We start from the raw sequence: 19,168 nt of genomic DNA on the forward strand, positions 1-19,168 counted from the left end.
TGCTCAAAAGTTATCTCCCAATTATGCATGGTAATATCTCTTATGTTTCTGATGATGACCGAATAGGGGTGATTATGAGTATTGCTCTGGTTAATGAGAGATAAGGCCTCCATAGAATCAGAGTAAACGTTAACTTTAGGGATTTGAGCATTCCAACAAAGTTTGAGACCTTCCAAGATTCCTATTAACTCTGCAATAGTGCTAGGAAGATGGCCAATACTTTTAGAAAAACCCTTAATCCAGTTGCCTTTATCATCTCTAATAAGTCCACCACAAGCCGCAACTCCGTTGAGGTTGACAGAGCCATCGACATCTAGTCTAACCCATCCCGGCTTTGGCGGGATCCACTTAGTTGTATCACGAGAGCCATGATTGCTCAGAAGATTAACTTTGGATTGCAGATTCATGTCATGGATGATTTGTTGTGTACTAGTGAAAGCTATATCGCTATCCAAATTATTTTCCTCAGAGTAGGCCTTCTTGCATCTTGCTTTCCATACATTCCAGCAGGTTGCCTCCCCCATTTTACTTTGCTTGCCTATCAATATTTATTTTTTTATTGCATCTCCTTAATCATTAATAGAGTTGAAAAAACGGGTTGAATCTGTAAGTTAATTTGTTTAACCTGTAAATTTTGATGGTTTAGATTAAAAAAATTACCTCATTTTTTAAAATGGGCTGGGCTAGCCCAACACACAAAAATGACGGCTTAAAACAGGTTGGTCTGCTAGTTAGTCTATTTTTTTAAAAAAATAATTTATTTTTTCAATCACAATATATTTTTTTATAAATCTACAATAATGATTATATTTTTCAAATTTATAATTTATGAGTCCCAATTATGTTCTTTACATTTAAGAGATAACGTAAATTTTTCTTACAATTTACAAATAAAATTTTTATTATAGTTTGTAAATCAATTATTTATTAGTTTTTATAAAAATATTTTAAATATATATTATTTGTTAATCTCATAAGATCTATTGATTGAAATTATAAATATAAATTTGTTGACAAAAATAATATAGATTTATATTCAAACTTTATTTCAAAAAATAATATGAGAAAAATCATTACCTATATATATATATATATATGATATGTTGATTATAATTTTTCAATAATTTTAAAAAATAAAATTGCATTTTGTGAGTTGGCCCGCGGACGAGCTGGCCTGTCAATTTACAGCTTCGGTTGGGTTTTTCTAGCCCGTTTATCTTGGTGGGTTGACCTAACCCAATTCACTAATGTGCTAACCCACGCGGGTTAACCCGCAACTCATTTGCACAGCTCTAACCATTAGGTTAGGAACTCGCCCCATGAAGGTGCCTTCGTGCGTGCAATTGCCCTGCAATTCTCCTAGGTATGTTGTTGTCCGTATTGTGTAACGTCCTGAATTTTCAAATTGGAAATTATCAGTATTTACAAGAGTATTTTGGACAAATTAGATGAATTATAGATTGATGACATTTATGGGAAACTAATATAGTTGTTGGATCCTTGGACAACCTAAGAAGAAGGCTAGGTTGAAGTTTGAGCAGACTATGGCACGGAGGAAAGTTTAAATTGTGGTGGGGCTCACTGTGCCATGCATTGCAGCTAGCGTGTCAATGCACCGTAACACACGTATAAAAATTAGTATTTATCAATTTGCAAAAACAAACTAGAACTAAAGGGAAGAAAGAAGGGAAATTGACAAAGAGACGGAGGAGACCTAAGGGCGGTTAGGGCACAATCTCAAGGGCATCTTGGATGCATTTAGAGCTTGAATCTTCATTAGGTAAGTTTCATTTCCCCCTTTCCGTCCCTTTGATGCAAAAATTCTGACTTTAGGGCATTTAGGGGCTTATTTTCAGTTGTGGTTAAGTAATAGACAAATGAGTTGACTTATTTAAGGTCTTGAAAAGTTAAATCAACTCTTTAACTCTAAGTTTATGAGTTTTATGATGATTTGAAATTTTTGTTGAGGGTTTGGATGAACCCTAGGCATAGTTTGAGAATTTTTAGACAATGTAGATAATTGGATGGTAATTTTGATATGTCGGGATGTTTAATAGGATAATTAGAGTATTTGAAATGATTGATGTTGTTAAATAAGGAATTTAAGTATCATGGATACTTAAAACTTAGTGAATTCAGAGTTTATCTAGAGTAATAATTGACAATTGTCACATAATTATGTAGATTAAGGGTTTTCATGTGTTATTGTGCAAATGGGAACATGTGGAGTTAATGTTAAACGTCGGTAACCCTTTTGTGACAAAGGATTAAGGTAACGAAATACTTTACACTAATTGATTGTATTACTTAATTATTTATGAGTAGATAAATATATTTGTTTACATGTGTTTTAAAAACTTGGCATGTTGCGAAAGATGATTTTCCTTGTGCATTAAAAACTACTTTTAAAATAATAAAAAAATTTGAGTCCTTATGTGAAAAAGATCATCATTTTTCACAAGTGTGTGAAATGCATGAAAAATGTAAGCATGATCACGTTAAGGGATGGGAGTTCACCCGTAGGAAGGAATAGTAAAAGTTGATATAGTATGTAGTTCTTAGTGTTTAGTGAGGCACGATGTTAGAGACTTTTCCTTAGTGTCCATGCGGGATACAGCGTTGGAGAGTGACGCTCTATAGCATTAGTGGTGCGATGTTGAAATAATGACACCCCAATTTATGTGCGATAGGGGGAGACCATAGTCTGAAAGTAGGATAGGACACCTTTGGCCTGGTGATCCTACCACTGAAGGTAAACTTAGACCATTATGAATGTATACTTAATCCAAAAGCCTATAGTTTCAATCGGGCTGATATGGAGGCTCGAATGGTAGAATGATCATACTAGTGGTAAATGACTTATGTTTATGGAAGTATTTGTTGAATATGCTAGAGTAAAAATGAATATTGATTATGAAAAAGACTATCTTGAACTATGTTAAAAGTATGTTTTGGTGTATAAAAGCTTTACTCCTATATGATTGTGCATGTTAATTAATAGTAGTGAATTATTCTGTTATTGAGATGTTTATCTCACCCCGTGGCTATATTTTACAGGTGAGGGCTCCGATAGAGGTAAGGGAAAGGAAGGGGCAACCGAAGAGTAAAGAACTCAATTGTATAGCTCTACTCCTTGTCACTTTGGTTTGTAACGAATATGCCATAAATATTATGCCAACTTAGGAACATAACATTGTTTTGTTATCTTTGTATAAGTATATGTGAAATGGGTGTGTATCTTGACCTAAGATTGATGCTATTGTGATTGAAAGTGTGTTCGGCTAAGATACAATTACAAGTGATATAATTATGATGATTTATGTGTGAAAATGACTAAAACAATATTTATATTAAATTTTATCCACCCCTTTATATAGTTATAAATTAGGGTTTTGGTGATCATTTTGAGTATGATTGGTTATTTGTGTGATATGATTGGCCATGTGTGTTATATATGGTCCATTTGAGGTGGTCAAAGTGACTCCGGAGCTAATGGCATTTGGTAATGTATTTTGGACACCTTTGAAAGTATTTTAAGATGAAAACGAATCATTTTAAATTTAAGTATCTATCTTTTTAATGGATGATTATTTGAGTGTGAGACAGGTGCTATTAGCTAGAAGGCTCGAAGAGCTTTGTGTGGACACTTAAATTGCTCAAATCGGACGTCGGATGGCGAAATGGCACTCTCCAAAAGTTTAGAGTGTTGTCATCTGCTGTCACGATAGTACGTGTATGCCACAGTACATAGTAATTGTGCCATGGTGCAAATGCTCGCTGAGGGACTTGTCCCTCTGTGCCATCTGCTACGACGGGTATGGCCTACGCCACGAAGGATAGGCCAAATTCTGGAAAATTTTCAAATTGTATCAGCTTGTTTTTATGTGCTATTGATTTCCATGCCTTCGTTATTATATTGGATTGATTTTGAACTCAAACAATATTTTAAAAAGAGTTTTTCTTGGGATCCCATTATTTTAAACTAATTACTTTTAAACCCTTAGGTTGTGATAACTTTTACTTGGGATTTTATTTAATCCTGATCATCATAATGGTGTGTAAATGTATGTCCTGGTAATGTTAAGGTGGACATTACACATTGTCCAACACCATTTGTGACTTCTTTTGTAATATGTACCCTGACATTACCAAGATAACATTCTAACACACTATTGTGAAAATAAGGATTAAATAAAATCCCTAACACGAGTCATCATAATCCAAGGGTTTAAAAGTAAATAGTTTAAAAATATTAATCCTAGTAAAACCCTTTTGAAAAGCTATTTGAGCTCAAACCATAATTTAAAACAAATTATATATGATAATGAAAGCATGGAAATCAAAAGCAACTTTTAAAAACACAATTGGAACAATCTAAAAAATTTCAAAATTGGCACAGTCTGCTGTGACACAGGCCTTCCCACAACAGCAAATGGCACAAAGGGACTATGTCCCTCTTTGAGCATTGTGCCATGGCGCGATTATCATGCAACACGGCACAAGCCTGTTGTCATGACAGCACTTCGGACTAACTTTCGGAGCATGTCGTTTCACTATCCGATGTTCGATTTGAGCGGTTCAAGTATTCACGCGTAACTCTTCAAGTTCTCTAGCTATTGGCACTAGTCTTATACTCAAATACTCAATTATTTAAAAGTTGGACATCCAAACCCAAAATAATTTGTTTTCAATCCACAACACATTTAAGGGTGTCCAAAACTCACTAATAGCCTTAGAATTGTTTGGACAAACTTAAATGGACCACCCACAACCTGATAGTCCAAGGATAGCACAATAACAATAGTCTATACATAAAATAACTACCCAACCCTCATTTCATAGCAATAGTAAGGAGGTGTATATATTTCATTATAATTTTCATTTTGACCAATTCAACACATAATCAACACAAACATATCACTTGTACTAAAATCTCAATCTCTCACAATAATTTCAATACAAATATATCATTCTAGGTTAAGATACATACCCATACACCACAATTCTCATGCAAGTGAATACAAAAGATTAAATGATCCTAAGTTGATATAAAATTCTTAACATATTCGTTACAAAACCAAAACATCAAAGGAAAGAGCTATACAAATGAAGCTCTTCACTCCTCGTTAGTCCTTTCCTTCCCTTTTCCCTTATTGGAGCCATCACTTGTAAAAATATAACCACGGGATGAAATAAATATCTCAGTAATAGAATAATTCATCACTATCAATTAACATGCACAACTATAAACAAGTAAAACTCATATAGGTAAAAACACTCATTTAGCATATTCAAACATAGAATTTCCATAAACACAAGTCATTTTCACTATAGCATGATTATTCTATTATCTGATTCTCCATATCACCTTAACTAAAACCAAAGGCTCAATTGGACTAAGTACACATATACAATGGCCTGAGCTCCCCTTCAGTGGTAGGATCACATAGCCAAAAGTGTTCTATCCTACTTTCAGACTGTGGTTTTCCCTTATTACACACGAATCAGGGTGTTGTTACTCCAACATTACATCATTGATACTAAAGATGTCAATCTTTAACACCGTATCCCATATGAGTACTAAGGAGATAATCTCCAATACCATATTTTATTAGGCACTAAGGAAATATATACCATATAGACTTTTACTACTTCTTACGGGTGAACTCCTATCCCTTATTATAATCATGCTCACACTTCTCATACATATCACATGCTTGTATCAAAACCATAATTTACTAATATAAGAAACTTTCACAATTTTCATTGTTTAAAATCATTTTAAATGCACAAAAACCTTCTTTGGCAATATGCAATGTTTTCAAAACATGCGTAGGCAAAATTACATACCTATTTATAAATAGTTAAGCAATTAATCAAATAGAGTAAATTATTCCGTTACCTCAACCCTTTCACCACAAAAAAGGGTTACCGTGGTCTAATGTTCGCTTCACATGTTTCACACGCGTGAAAACACTCAAGCAATACTTAATCAACACACTTAAGCGATAATTGTCAATTATCACTCTAATTACACCCCTAAATCATTAAATTTCGGGTACCTATTATATCTAAAATCTTATTTTATCAACATCAACCCTTCGAATATACTCCATAAATCCCATTTAGCATCCAAACACACTAATATCACCAATCATTTACCTACATTGATCCAAAACTCTTAAATTATACTTAAGGTTCATTAAAACCCTAACCAAAAATTTTAAATCAATACAAAATCCATAGAAATAAGTTTAGAAGCTTGATTTAACTTCTCAAGACCTTAACTAAGGCAATGGGTTTGGTTTAAATCTAAAGAAATAAAAATCAAAGCCTACATTACCCCCAAAGTTAGAAATTCGCATAATGGAAAAGGAGAGGGAAAATGGAATTTACCCAAGATGATTCAAGCTTGTATTGCTTCTAAATAGCTCCCAAAGTCAAGCCCCGACAGCCCTAAAAGTATCCTCTTTTGCCCTCTCACTCTCTCTCTTTTCCTTCCTTTAAAATCAAATATGTTTCGCGTCTGATTTAAGCTAGAAAATGGCAAGGTGCTATAGGGTGTTATGCGTACTCCGCAGCAAACGGCATAGCAAGTGCCACATGCTATTTTGGCTTCCCGCTATACTCGGTTGAATTGTACACCATCTTAGCTCATTTCCAAAGCTATTCAAAGGTTAAATAACTATATCAGTTTTCCAAAAACATCATTAGTTTAAAACGCACATATTTTGACCAATTTACCCTTATTAAGCACTCAAAGTTCCAAGTTGAAAATTTAGGATGTTCCATCTATGGCTTCCCCAAAGCCTTGCATGAGATTTGGATTCCACCCTATTATTAAACCCCACTAAACCAGAAACCTTTAAGTTTTCATAGATGATAATAGTTGATCGTTCCTTTTCAATCAAGCAAGTACTTTTGAAAATACTAGAATCTGATGATGATGATGGAGGTCCTAGTATATCAATTTGAATGATCAAGTTCTATAGGTGTAGGAAGTTGATTGATTATAGAAATCTTTAAAATTGAAGATTCCATCTATGGCATGTGCAGCCATTTCTCAACTGGTCTTCCTTCACATTCGGTAAGTATGGTCAGATATTTGATTCAAAGTTATGTTCAACTTGCTCTGCGCTCTTATGAAGTTTGGTTAAATTTTAAGTTTTATGCTAAGTTGCATTTGTGCAATTATCCACCTTATATTTGATATTATGATTGCAATTGATAGGAAACAATTATTTATATTTGTTTATTTCAGGGATATATTTTTAATTAAAGTATCAGTTTGTATGATGTTATCGCTTAAACTAGCTGAATGGTAGGGCAGTAACAAGTCATTTTAACTTCAAATCTTATTTTCTTGAAAATTTTACCTTTTCGATCGCTCTGAGTCCTTCGTGCTAACCACAAAAGAGCCAAAATTCAAAAATGTTATAAGATTTGCTACTTCATGTTAGTAATAAGCATAGATGGCTTTTCCTAGCGAGTGTCACATGTTGTTGATTTTGACTTAATGTGCTTTCTTTTCCTTTTATTACCTTTTGGATTCTCTCTTCCCTTTCTAAATTTTTTTATAAATTAGGTCAAAAGTCTTCTTACTGTAAGAACAAAAAAATAGGGACCCCTATTAGTGCTGTTTCCACCCAAAGAGTTCCACGGTGTTCTTTTCATTATTAATTTCTCATGTTGTTCCCTTTTCTAAAAAAAAATTATGAAATTTCACGAGTTTGTCTATATGAATGTATTTACAGAGTAATCATATTCACGAGTTTGTCTATATAGATTTTTACGTAATAATAATTTTATCTTTATTGAGGATATGTAATGTTTTTATATTATTTGTTCGTTTATATAGTTGTTAATCAATGGGGATATTTTTGTCTTCTTTAGCCTCCATATTACTTGTATAAATACTGGTACTCTGTATTTGTTTGGGTTAATGCAAGTAGTATTATTCACTCAAAATATTGCATTCACGGTTTTATAGTGTAATCTGTAGATACACTATTGTCAACATCGTATTTAGAGCCAAGGACCTTATTGGGTTAGTCTTTCATATTCTGGTGGTCTCAAGAAGTGGGCCATGGCTTCACGAAACTAATGAAGACATAAGCCCAACTATTCAAGCCAACAGGAGTTGATTCGAGTAATAAGTAACTTGGTTCCACTTAAGCAAGGTCTCGAGTTAGAGCCTTGTGTATGCAGAAAATTCTCATTGGGAGACTCATCTACCAAAGCCAGGTACGTAACCCAAGTTAGATTTGAATATAGTCGGGGTGAAGTTCTGGTGAATCAGGTGGGCAACCAAAAAAAAAAAAAGATCAAGACGCAATATTTTTTGAAATTAGTCTCTTGTGAAGCACTCGTGAACCAAAAACCACATGTGCTCTCGAACTTTACCTATCTCTTGTGAACTAAAAACCCTTGAAGAATGTTGGAATGATGAGAAGAACAATAACATGAAAGATGGCTTGGTGGTAGCGATGATCAATTTTACCCATCCTCTTTATCTGCATCCCTCAAAAACTCAGGCGACGGTATTGGTTCCACACGTGCTCACCGGATCAGAGAACTATCCTGTCTAGAGCCATAAGGTGTGGATTGCTTTGCTTGGGAAACACAAATTGGGGATCGTCGATGGATTGTGGTCGAAAGAATTGCAAGATCCTTCCTTACATGACTAGTGGGAGCATTGTAATGCCGTTGTATTGTCTTGGCTACTAAGTTCTACCTCCAAAGAGATTGCGAGTGGGATTGATTTTTCACAGAATGCACATCTTATCTAGATTGACTTGAAGGAATGATTCAACAAGGTTATGGGTTCGTAGATTTTTTTTCAATTCATCGAGAAATTAATTCCCTCACCCAAGCCTCTCTCTCTTTTTCTAGTTATTTTATGAAGCTTGAGGAGCTCTGGCAGGAACAATTAGCTTTAGTTGTGATTCCTAGATATAAGTGTGAGGCCTCGAAGGTGTACGCTGAAGTAATGCAACAGCAACGTTTGTTGCAATTTCTCATGGGACTTAGTGATTCCCATAGCCAAGCCTAATCACAGATCCTCTTAATGACTCCACTACTAACGATCAACCAAGCTTACAGCATGATCATGCAAGATAAAGCACAAAATAATATAGTAGAATCAAATAAGCCTATATTGATTAAAGGCAATGCCATGGCTATAAAATTTTGGATTCTCTATTAAAAATTTAAAGGAATTAAAGATAGAGATTCCTTTTAAAAAAACTTCATTTTAAAGTGCGTGCAAATGCATTTATAAAAGAATATCTTCCTTCAAAATAATAAACGGTGGAATTTTTACACTCAACTTAAAAAAAGAAAAATTTAAAACGTACATAAAAATTTTCTTTCAATTACAACTTTTTTATCACAAAATATGTTTGCAAGAGAAAATCTATTAATATTGAAGTTATCAGGATGCCTATACTTGCTAATTGAATATAGTTATTTTTAATTGAAACATTTTATCTTACATTCACAATTGTGACTTTCACTAGTGCAAAATAGCAATTTAACGACATATTTTTTACCACAGTTCGTAAAAAAAACTGTGGTAATACATGAGATAATGGCTTTTTAGTAATTAACTTGAAAAGTAGATCATTTACGGCGACAGTTCTATGATAAATTGTTGCCATAAATGCTTATGAGAAATATTTAAATTAAATAATTAAAATAAATTATTACTTAAATGTCATTCATTTACAAAATAATTATAATTGAAATCAATTATTAATTATATTATTTATTATTTATTAATAATAAATTAATATTTAAGGCAAATTAATTTTTTCTAAATTAAAAAAGATTAAAATAACTTTATTTAGAAGATAATTATACTTCATCGAAATTATTTATTATATTCATAATTAATTATGTAATATTGAAGATAAATTAATTGTATCTAAAATAAAAAATGTTAAATGAATTTTATTTAGAGACTATTATAATAAATAAAAATTATTTATTATATTCGTAATAAATAATGTAATATCTAAGTTAAATTAATTGTGTCTAGATAAAAAATATTCGCAAATTTTATTTAATAATATTGAATAATTAATATATTTTTTTAAAGTTAAAATTAAAATTTTCAAAAAATTGGGCATATTAAAAATAAAAAACAAAATAAAATAAATCTTAAAATAATTAAATTAATTTAATTTTATATATTTTATTTATTTATTTATTTACGTCTGAATTCAAACATTTTGAATTTCAAAATGTCTGAATTTAGACAACATTAAAAGGCTTTGGTGACAGGCGCTCTTGGGACTATAGCCAAAGATGTATCTTTGGCGACAGGCTCGAGGGTACCTGTTGCCAAAGCTTGTCTGAATTCCAAACAAATTAAAATTGTTTGGAATTCAGACAATATCTTTAGCGACAGTCTTGAGGGTGCCTGTCGCCAAAGACTTTTTTTTAAAAAAAAAATTTACGGCGACAGTCCCCTGAGAATTTGTCACCATAAATATGTCTTTTTAAAGACATAAATATGTCTTGTTAAAGACATATTTATAGCGACAGACCCCGAGGCATCTGTCGCTGTTATTAATTAATTAAAATAAAATCTTATTTTTAAAATAAAATAATATTTTTTAAATAATATTTTATTTTAGGCCACATTTAATGTGTCTGAATTAACACATTAAATAAGACTTTTTAAATAAAATCTTATTTTTAAAAATTATATTTTTTTAAGATAGATTTAATGTGTCTAAATTAAGACACATTAAATGTGTCTTAATTAAGTTAAATAAAATATTATTTTAAAAATAATATTTTATTTTAAGACACATTAAAAGTGTCTTAAAATAATTTTTTTTAAAAAAACATGGTTTACGGCAACAGTTGCCCTGTGAACTGTCGCCATAAATGTGTCTGAAAATGAGACACATTTATGGCGACAGGCGGTGGGTTAACTGTCGTCGTTAATGCTATTAAAAGACTTAATCCCTCAGCTCATAATCTCTCAACTCGTGCCGTCTCTCTCCCCCACAGCTCCAGCAATCATAGTCGACCACAGCTCGTCTTCCCCATAGCTCATCCTCAAGCTCACTCATTCCCCCTTAGCTTGCAGCTCGCTTCCTCATTCCCCTTTAGCTTGTAGCTCCCACAGCTTGAAGAGTGCCTACAGCTCCAGCTCGCCTTATCCCACAGCTCGCCATTGCCTTTAGCTTGTGTTCCCCTAGCTCGTTGCCGCCTTCAGCTTCTATGCCCCCAGCTCGCCGCCGCCACCGCCACCTTTGGTTCAGCTTCCCTTACCCCCAGCACATCTCAACTTTCAGGTTTTTTTTTATTTTTTAATTAGCTTTTTATGCTTCACAAAATTAATTTTTTTTTGCTGTTTTTTTTTTGTTTTCTTATTCTTTTTTACTATTTTTTTAGTTTATTTCTTGATAATTTTTAAACACCTATTTTTAAGCACCGCTTTCATCGAGTTTCCTTCCCTTGCCCCTACACATCTCAATTTTTAGGTTTTTTTTAATTATTTAATTAACTTTTTATGCTTCACAAAATTAATTTTTTTGCTAATTTTAAATTTTATCTTTTTTATTCTTTTTACTATTTTTTTATTTCTTGATAATTTTTAAACACCTACTATCATAAATTAATTAAAATGTTGTTTGATGGCTGTATGTGATAGTTTAAATTTGTTGTTTATTAGATTTAATAATTATTGACAATTCAGTTGAATTTAATCATTAAAATTTGTTTAATTTTGTTCAAATTGGTGTTTTGGAAAGGTTAAATAGAATAATATATTTCAATTATCCTTTTAGCTCTACAAAAGTAAATTAGATTATTATTTAACAGTTGTATGTGATAGCTGAATTAGTTGTTGATTAGAGTTGATAATTTTGAAAATTCAATTGAGAGGTTAAATTGAACAAATTGAGGGGTCTAGTGCTAGGGAAATCTTGCTTTGTGAACTGTTATGCTGTCAAATTTTTTTTAAATTTCAAATTATAAATTATTTATTGAAATTTGAAATAGATAATGATGAACCATAGTTGGATAGATGCTTTGCGAACAAGTGATGAATATGAGATATGTTATTATATTTTTTTCTACTAACTTTATTTATCTTATTTGTTTTAGAAAAAATATGGAGAATTTTGTCACTGACAAATCAAGTTCTAAAGAGGTAAAAGAGGGGCCACACGACTTACTAAATTAGCCCAAATACATGAAAAAATTCAACTTGATTTTGATGACTAAGGCCAACCAATTGATAAGAAGAAAGGAAATATTTTTAAGAGTTTTGTGGGTTTGGTGGCACGTAAAAAAATCAGCATCTTGGAGGAAGAGTGGAATGATGTAAATGAAAGTGACAAAAATGATGTTTGGGAATCTATACTGGTATTTCTAATTATTATATGTCATATCTACTTTTTATTTTGACCTTTATGTTGTTACTAAATTCTTTGTTGATGTGTGTTATTTTGCAGATTACTTATGATATTAAGAAAACTCCATTTTTAAAGAACAAGTGGCTAAAGTATGCTGGGGACCGATGGAGGGACTTTAAGTCCAAACTTACTAGAAAATATGTGTTTCCTAAGAGTTGCAATGAAAATGATGATAGTGATAATGATGTCAACATGGAAAAACCTTGGGAGAAATATTCATTTATTGATTATGACATGTGGATGAAATTTGTTCATAGTAGACATGATCCCCAATTTTTGGTAAGTGAAACAAGAATATGATAATTTGTTTAGTATTAGTAAAAATTCATTTCTAACAAATGCTTTTCATTATTTGTTAATAGGAAAAAAGTCAAAAAGGGCAAGAGTGTCGAAAGAAAAATCTATACAACCATACGATGTCTCGGGGAGGGTATGCATATATTTATGATATAATGACTCAAGAGAAGTGAGAAGCTAAAAGACAAGCAGTGGGGGTTGATAATATTGAAGATGTTTCTCCTCCATCTCCTGTTAATCGTGCTCAAGCATGGAAGAGAGGACGGATGAATAAAAAAGGAGAGTTTATTTTCCCAGAGGCTAGAGAAGTAGCTGAAAAAATTGTACGTATCTTTACAGTCAATATCTTAATCATATGATTGAAATTTTTTAACTATATGGATTTTTATTTGCTCGCATATTCTAGGATGCTCTTACAGAAGCATCCTCTGAGGGGACCTTTGTGTCTACTGGTAGGAAGGATATATTAACCACGGCCTTAGGGAGTGAAGAGCACCCTGGTTGTGTTAGGGGGTTTCCAAAAGGTGTGGGTTTAAGACAATATTTTGGACCTCCACCATCTAATCTTGTGCCGATACAACAAGTGCAAATGATGATAGCAGAATGCAAGTCAAGCATGATGATGGAAATGCAATCAATGATTAGTAGTCTGCAGATGCAACCGTAACAAGCACCAAAATATGATGGTGTTACAGAGATAGTATGTGATCTTAGCCTATCAGATCAAAGAATGCCATGCATACTTTATGTGAAGGATCATGGCAAACGAGTAATTGCATATGGAAAAGTATATAACGATGCAACTATAGTCCACCACTAGCAGATACAATATAACCAAGTAAAGGTGATGGTTGAAGAGGTTGTGAATGCTAATGCTCCTGTTCTATTCCCTACTAAGGAGGTGTAAACAATAGGAGAAGCTCAATATAATTTCATTATTTGGTTGAAAAAGCTAGTCCGACAGGTTACTGAAGAGGTATAAAAATATTACAATTTTTTAGATTTAATTAATATCATATGTATTTCTAATTTTCATTATATATTAATCATAGAAATTTCTACAATCAAAAGAATCTCTGGGCTCCAATCCTCAACCAGTATAAGATGATTTGAAATGGTTGGCTTCGGTGGTGGTTGACATGGATGAATTTTCTGATGAAATAAATGTAATCGAAAATATTATTGGGAAGCATATTACGTTTAGAGTCACCAGAAAAGACATTAATGATCTCATTATTTTTGAGTGGTTAGACTTGGGAATAATTCAAATTTTTATCATGTAAGTATTCATTTTTATTTCTAAATTAATTTTTAATATTTTTTTATTGCTAACGTATTTCTTATTATTAAAGGTACCTCTACAAGATATGCAATGAACTCGGTGTTGATAATAATTATAGGTTCTTGTCTCCACTTTTAATTGCATGTGGCAAAGTGAACCAAAGAGCTTCTTATATTGGAAAAATGATGTGCAAGCAAAAGAAGATGTGCTGGTTTTTACCAATTATTGAGAGGTATTAAATTTTAAATTCATTCCTTAGTTTATAAAGAAATTTCCTTAATGATGTGATATTAATATATTAATATATTGTAGTCATCATTGAATGCTTCCTGTCATTTGCCCATATGAAAATACCATATATTGATTTTGTTCACTACAAAGGAAAATAAGCAACGATATGAAGACTTTGATTGAATTGTAAATTTTTGAATAATTCTATTTTGTGTTATTAATAACATATATTTAATATTTTTAAAGTTTTCTAAGTGTGTATATTTGGTAAATAGATCTTTAGCGACATATTAAAAATTAACGGGAATGATTGACAAGAAAAAAAATGAAATCAAGTAGGTGCCAATGCAAGTAAGTATTTCAAATTTATTCCCTAATTAAAATAAAGATTATAATATTGATATAATAAATTTAATTTTTTTAATTTTCTTCATAGTGTCCTCAACAACCAGAAAGTGTAGAATGCGGTTATTATGTGATGATTTTCATATATGAAATCATCACTCAGGGTATCACTTACTCATTTGATCAGGTAATAATTTATTAATAATAATTTATAATTATGATGTTTGTTGTATACTTAAGTTATTATTCATACATATATTGCTATTTAATTTGCAACACTTTCAAAGTTTAGAGTCATATTCTAAGCAAGAGTTAAGACATATTCGCAATATGTGGTCTAGATTTTTCTTAGAATTGACAGGATTAGAGTAGAAAATTTTTAGATATTTGTATTAAAAATGTAGACTTTTAGTTCATATATTTGTACCAGATATATTTGTACTGGTGTCTGGAGTTGCTATTTATGTATTAATGCAAGTTTTGTAATCAAAGGATGTATACATTTATTTGTGAATCTATTAAAAAAATATAGTATTTACGGCCACAGTTATCACTATAACTGTGGTAAAAGATGATATATGGCGACAGTTATAGAAACAACTATCGCCATATATGAATCTATAAATGCATCTTTCACCACAGATGAGCTCGAACTTGTGGCGAAAGATATAAACGCATCTTTCACCACAGGTGAGCTCGAACCTGTGGCGAAAGATAATCTTTTTCGCCACAGGTGAGCTAGGACCTGTGGCAAAAAATGATATATTTTATCACTATATTTTTCGCCACAGGTGAGTTGGGAACTGTGGCGAAAGACATCATTTTTTGCCACAGTTGAGCTGAAACCTGCAGCGAAAAATGATATTTTTTACTACTGTATTTTTCGCCATAGGTAAGCTTAGATCTGTGGTGAAAAATGATATCTTTCGCCACAGTTCCACTTGACCTGTGGCGAAAAATGTCTATTTACTACGACATGATTTTCTACTACAAAGCTTTTTCTGTCGCGAAAAATGTATTTTAATTGTGGTAAAAAATGCTTTTTGTATTAGTGTTTTATCTTAATTTTAAAATTTATATCTTCAAAAAATAAAAAAATCTAGACACCCAATCCGTTATTAGTAAGAAGACTGAAGAAATGCGTTTAACAAATATAATGACATATGAGAATTGGAAAGTTAAAATTAATGTTTGGATTTACAAGGTTCTCATATTTCTTCTCTTTGAAAATTACAATGGGATAAATATTTCTTTTTGTCCCTTAAATGTATTTCAATCATTGATCTGGTTCCTAAAACTTAATATTTATTAATTAAGCCCCTAAAATTTTATAACCATACACAATTAGTCATTATTATGCGATTTCCCCTTTTAGATCATAAAGATTAATTATCTATAGATATGACACATTAAGGATTTAACTGATAAATTTTTTTTTGGTAAATTGATTGATAAAATTTAAATTTTAAAAGCCAATAACTCAAACAAACTTGAGAGACCAAGATTTTATTATCTTAACGTTATAACATAAAAACTTTAAATTGTGCAATTCTTTAAAACTTTAAAATATATGTACTTAACAGGGTAAATGACTACCTACACAATATGGAAGGGAACAGTTATTTTTACATATGGCTTAAAATTAAGGGAAGTTTTGTATATTATACACACACAAACAAATGGCTTGTTTTTTTTTTTTTTGGATTAGAAGTCCGAACTGCAGTATTTTTCGAGACATTTAGCGACCAAAAAATCTTAAAAGAGGGAAATAAGGAGAGTTGCAAGAAAACCACATAAATATCAATGAAGTTGGATTTAATGAAAGAGGTTAGTATCACACAATGTGATATATTAAGATTTGAATCTCAGTTGGGAGAGATGCCCATATTCAATGCTCAATTGTGCCACAATAGGACTGCTTCTAATGAGAGAATACTTATGAAAAACCACATAAAAACCATATAAATATTGTAACAAAAAAAAAACACATAAATATACGAGTGACAAATTGACTGGCAAAAAAAAAATGTCAATAAAAAAATTTTAAATGATAGAGAACATTCTCAAATTTTAAAAAAGTAAACAAATTTGAAAATATAATTCAAAGTTTAAAATGATGTATGCAATATAATCTTTAGTAAAGTACATTCCATTATGTGTTGAGAAATAAGTTATTTACTGTCAGTAAATAAATAGTATCATACGTTATATATTTAAGGGTGAGATCATGAATAACAAAATACCTCAAAACTGGGAAGATAGACTGTGTTCTTCTACCGTAACTTGAGTTGAATGTACATTATTGTCTATTGTAATCTGTAGATTAACAACTCATAGAAAAATAATGAGATAAAAAAATCCAACCATACAAAACAAATCATGCCCACTAGGACAAAATATGCTTTACTTTTTTCATGGAATGGTGAGAAATAATCAAAAGAGTAAATTAATTGGTTATATGACTTGCTACTCTCATACTATTATTTGCAACTTTTAAATTAACAAATAAGATTTGTTAATTTGTTAACAAATTTCAAGTAATGATATATTTGACATCTTTTTTTTATTATAAATCAGTGAATCCCCTTGAAAGTTACAAATCAAGGAATGCGAGCTGTAAACTTAGACTAATTTACTAAGACTTTTAATTCTTATTTTGAATTTAACATTTAGTTGATTTAAAAAAGATTACAGATAAAAAAAAATACATAGAACCCAAAAAAAATATAAATAAGCACCCTATGAAAAATTTAATATAGATTAGATCTTCTAAATTACAAATTGATCATAATAGAATAATGTTACTATTTACTCACAAAATTACATAGGACCCAAAAAAATATAAATAAGCACATTATAAAAACAATCATTTGCTTAATGAACTCCTGGTTTTGAACTAGCTGGACTCTCAGTGCTTCCTCTCGTGCTTCATTCTCAGCTCTCAATTGTTCTTCTTTGGCCTCAAATTTAGCTACAACATTGACATAATGTTAAAGCAACATTACGTTTATGGATTCAGAAGATTTAATATGTGTGTGTGTGTGTGTATAAGTTCAACAGATGTAATTTAATTTTTTAGGATGATAAGATAATTTAGTTTTGGCATTGTAAGCGGCTAACAAGGTTCGTGAGAATATGACAGAAGGTTAAAATAAGATAATAGTCATAGTGTCTCTCACTTTTAGCTTAAATAATGGCGGCATTTTCATCCTCTCTTTTTCCCTCCCTAGTAAACTATACCAATCAAAGGATGGTTTTAGAGGAGCATTACAAATTTTTTGAATTTTACCCAATTTTAACAAACTTCTCTTAATGTAAAATAGCATGAGTAGTAAAACCTTTGAGCTAATTACCAGCAATTGCTTCGACTATGTGAGGATGTTGTGCTAACGGAGGCTCACTTTGTGTTGTCATCTTTTTAGCAGCTCTTGCTGGTTCGTGAGAAGTAGAAGAAGGACCAACACCATTCTCGTTCTTCTCATCCTCTTTGTATTCTGAAATCCTCAGAGGCTGTTGTTGGTTCTGATGAAGAGGAAAAGGTATTGCACAAAGCATGCCCTCATTAATTCATATCAATTTAATACTTTATCAGGAGTAAAAGAAAAATATTGTTTGACTACCTCATTCTATTTCACTCTTGATTGGAAAATTCTGCATCTTAAATGAGAATATATATATATATATATATATATATGTATATAGGGATAATGAAATTTTCTTTCCCTTAAGTTTGTATCAGTTATCAATTTAGTTTTTTAAAATTTAGTTTTGATTAATACACTCACTCAATTCCAAAATATAAACATTTTCTCCCAACAAATCTTGTTCCAAAATATAAACATTACCGATATAAAAAATCACACTTCTTTTTACTAATTTGCATGGCTTGCATTAATATTTCTTTGTTCATGTTGGCAAATTTTAATAGTACTGTCTTTTCTTAAATAATAAGAATCAAATCAATAAATGAGACAAATTTAACAAAATAAATTAATAAAATTAAACTTCAGAGATTCAATTAATAATAGAGACAAATTTAAAGGATTAAAAATTTCACTATCCTTTTTGAATCATTTACTTGCTTTTTATAATAATTTCATTTATTCACCGCTTCGCTTTTGTTTTTGACCAAAATTTATAGTCAAGTTGGGTTCACTTCTTCTTTTCAAGCCCAAAAAATAAAAAAATAAAAAATTGCTGTAGAGCACCTTTAATGATATCCTTCTTTAAAAAAATATTTTCCATGAAAAAAATCGAAAGAATTTTATAAGAACATTAATTATTTTCCAGACCATATTTAACTTGTTTTGTAACAATCAATATCAACTAAACAATCATAATAAATATTCATAAATCAAAATAGGAGCGGGATATTCATATATAGACCAAAACAAATCACAATTTAATTATATATCAAAAATAAATATTGAGCAACATCCCAAACAACCATTCGTTCTCTTCATCCTTCTCCTAATGATTATCATTGTTTATTTTTTATTTTTTATATGATTATCTGATTAGGTTAAATTTGAACATTTCTGAACTTAATTAGTTTTTAATCATAATAAATCTTCATAAA

The 19,168-nt window shown here is 31.1% G+C and overlaps 1 protein-coding gene across 1 annotated transcript in view; it reads right to left on the minus strand.

Annotated features, from left to right (window-relative positions):
* LOC129289763 (uncharacterized) overlaps positions 1-19,168 on the minus strand; it is a 67,171-nt gene that overhangs the window by 20,865 nt on the left and 27,138 nt on the right. The gene's annotated exons all lie outside the window — the stretch shown is intronic.

Source organism: Prosopis cineraria, unplaced genomic scaffold (assembly GCF_029017545.1).
Source record: "Prosopis cineraria cultivar Desert tree isolate PC_DT_omini unplaced genomic scaffold, ASM2901754v1 PC13, whole genome shotgun sequence".
Lineage (NCBI taxonomy): Eukaryota > Viridiplantae > Streptophyta > Magnoliopsida > Fabales > Fabaceae > Prosopis > Prosopis cineraria.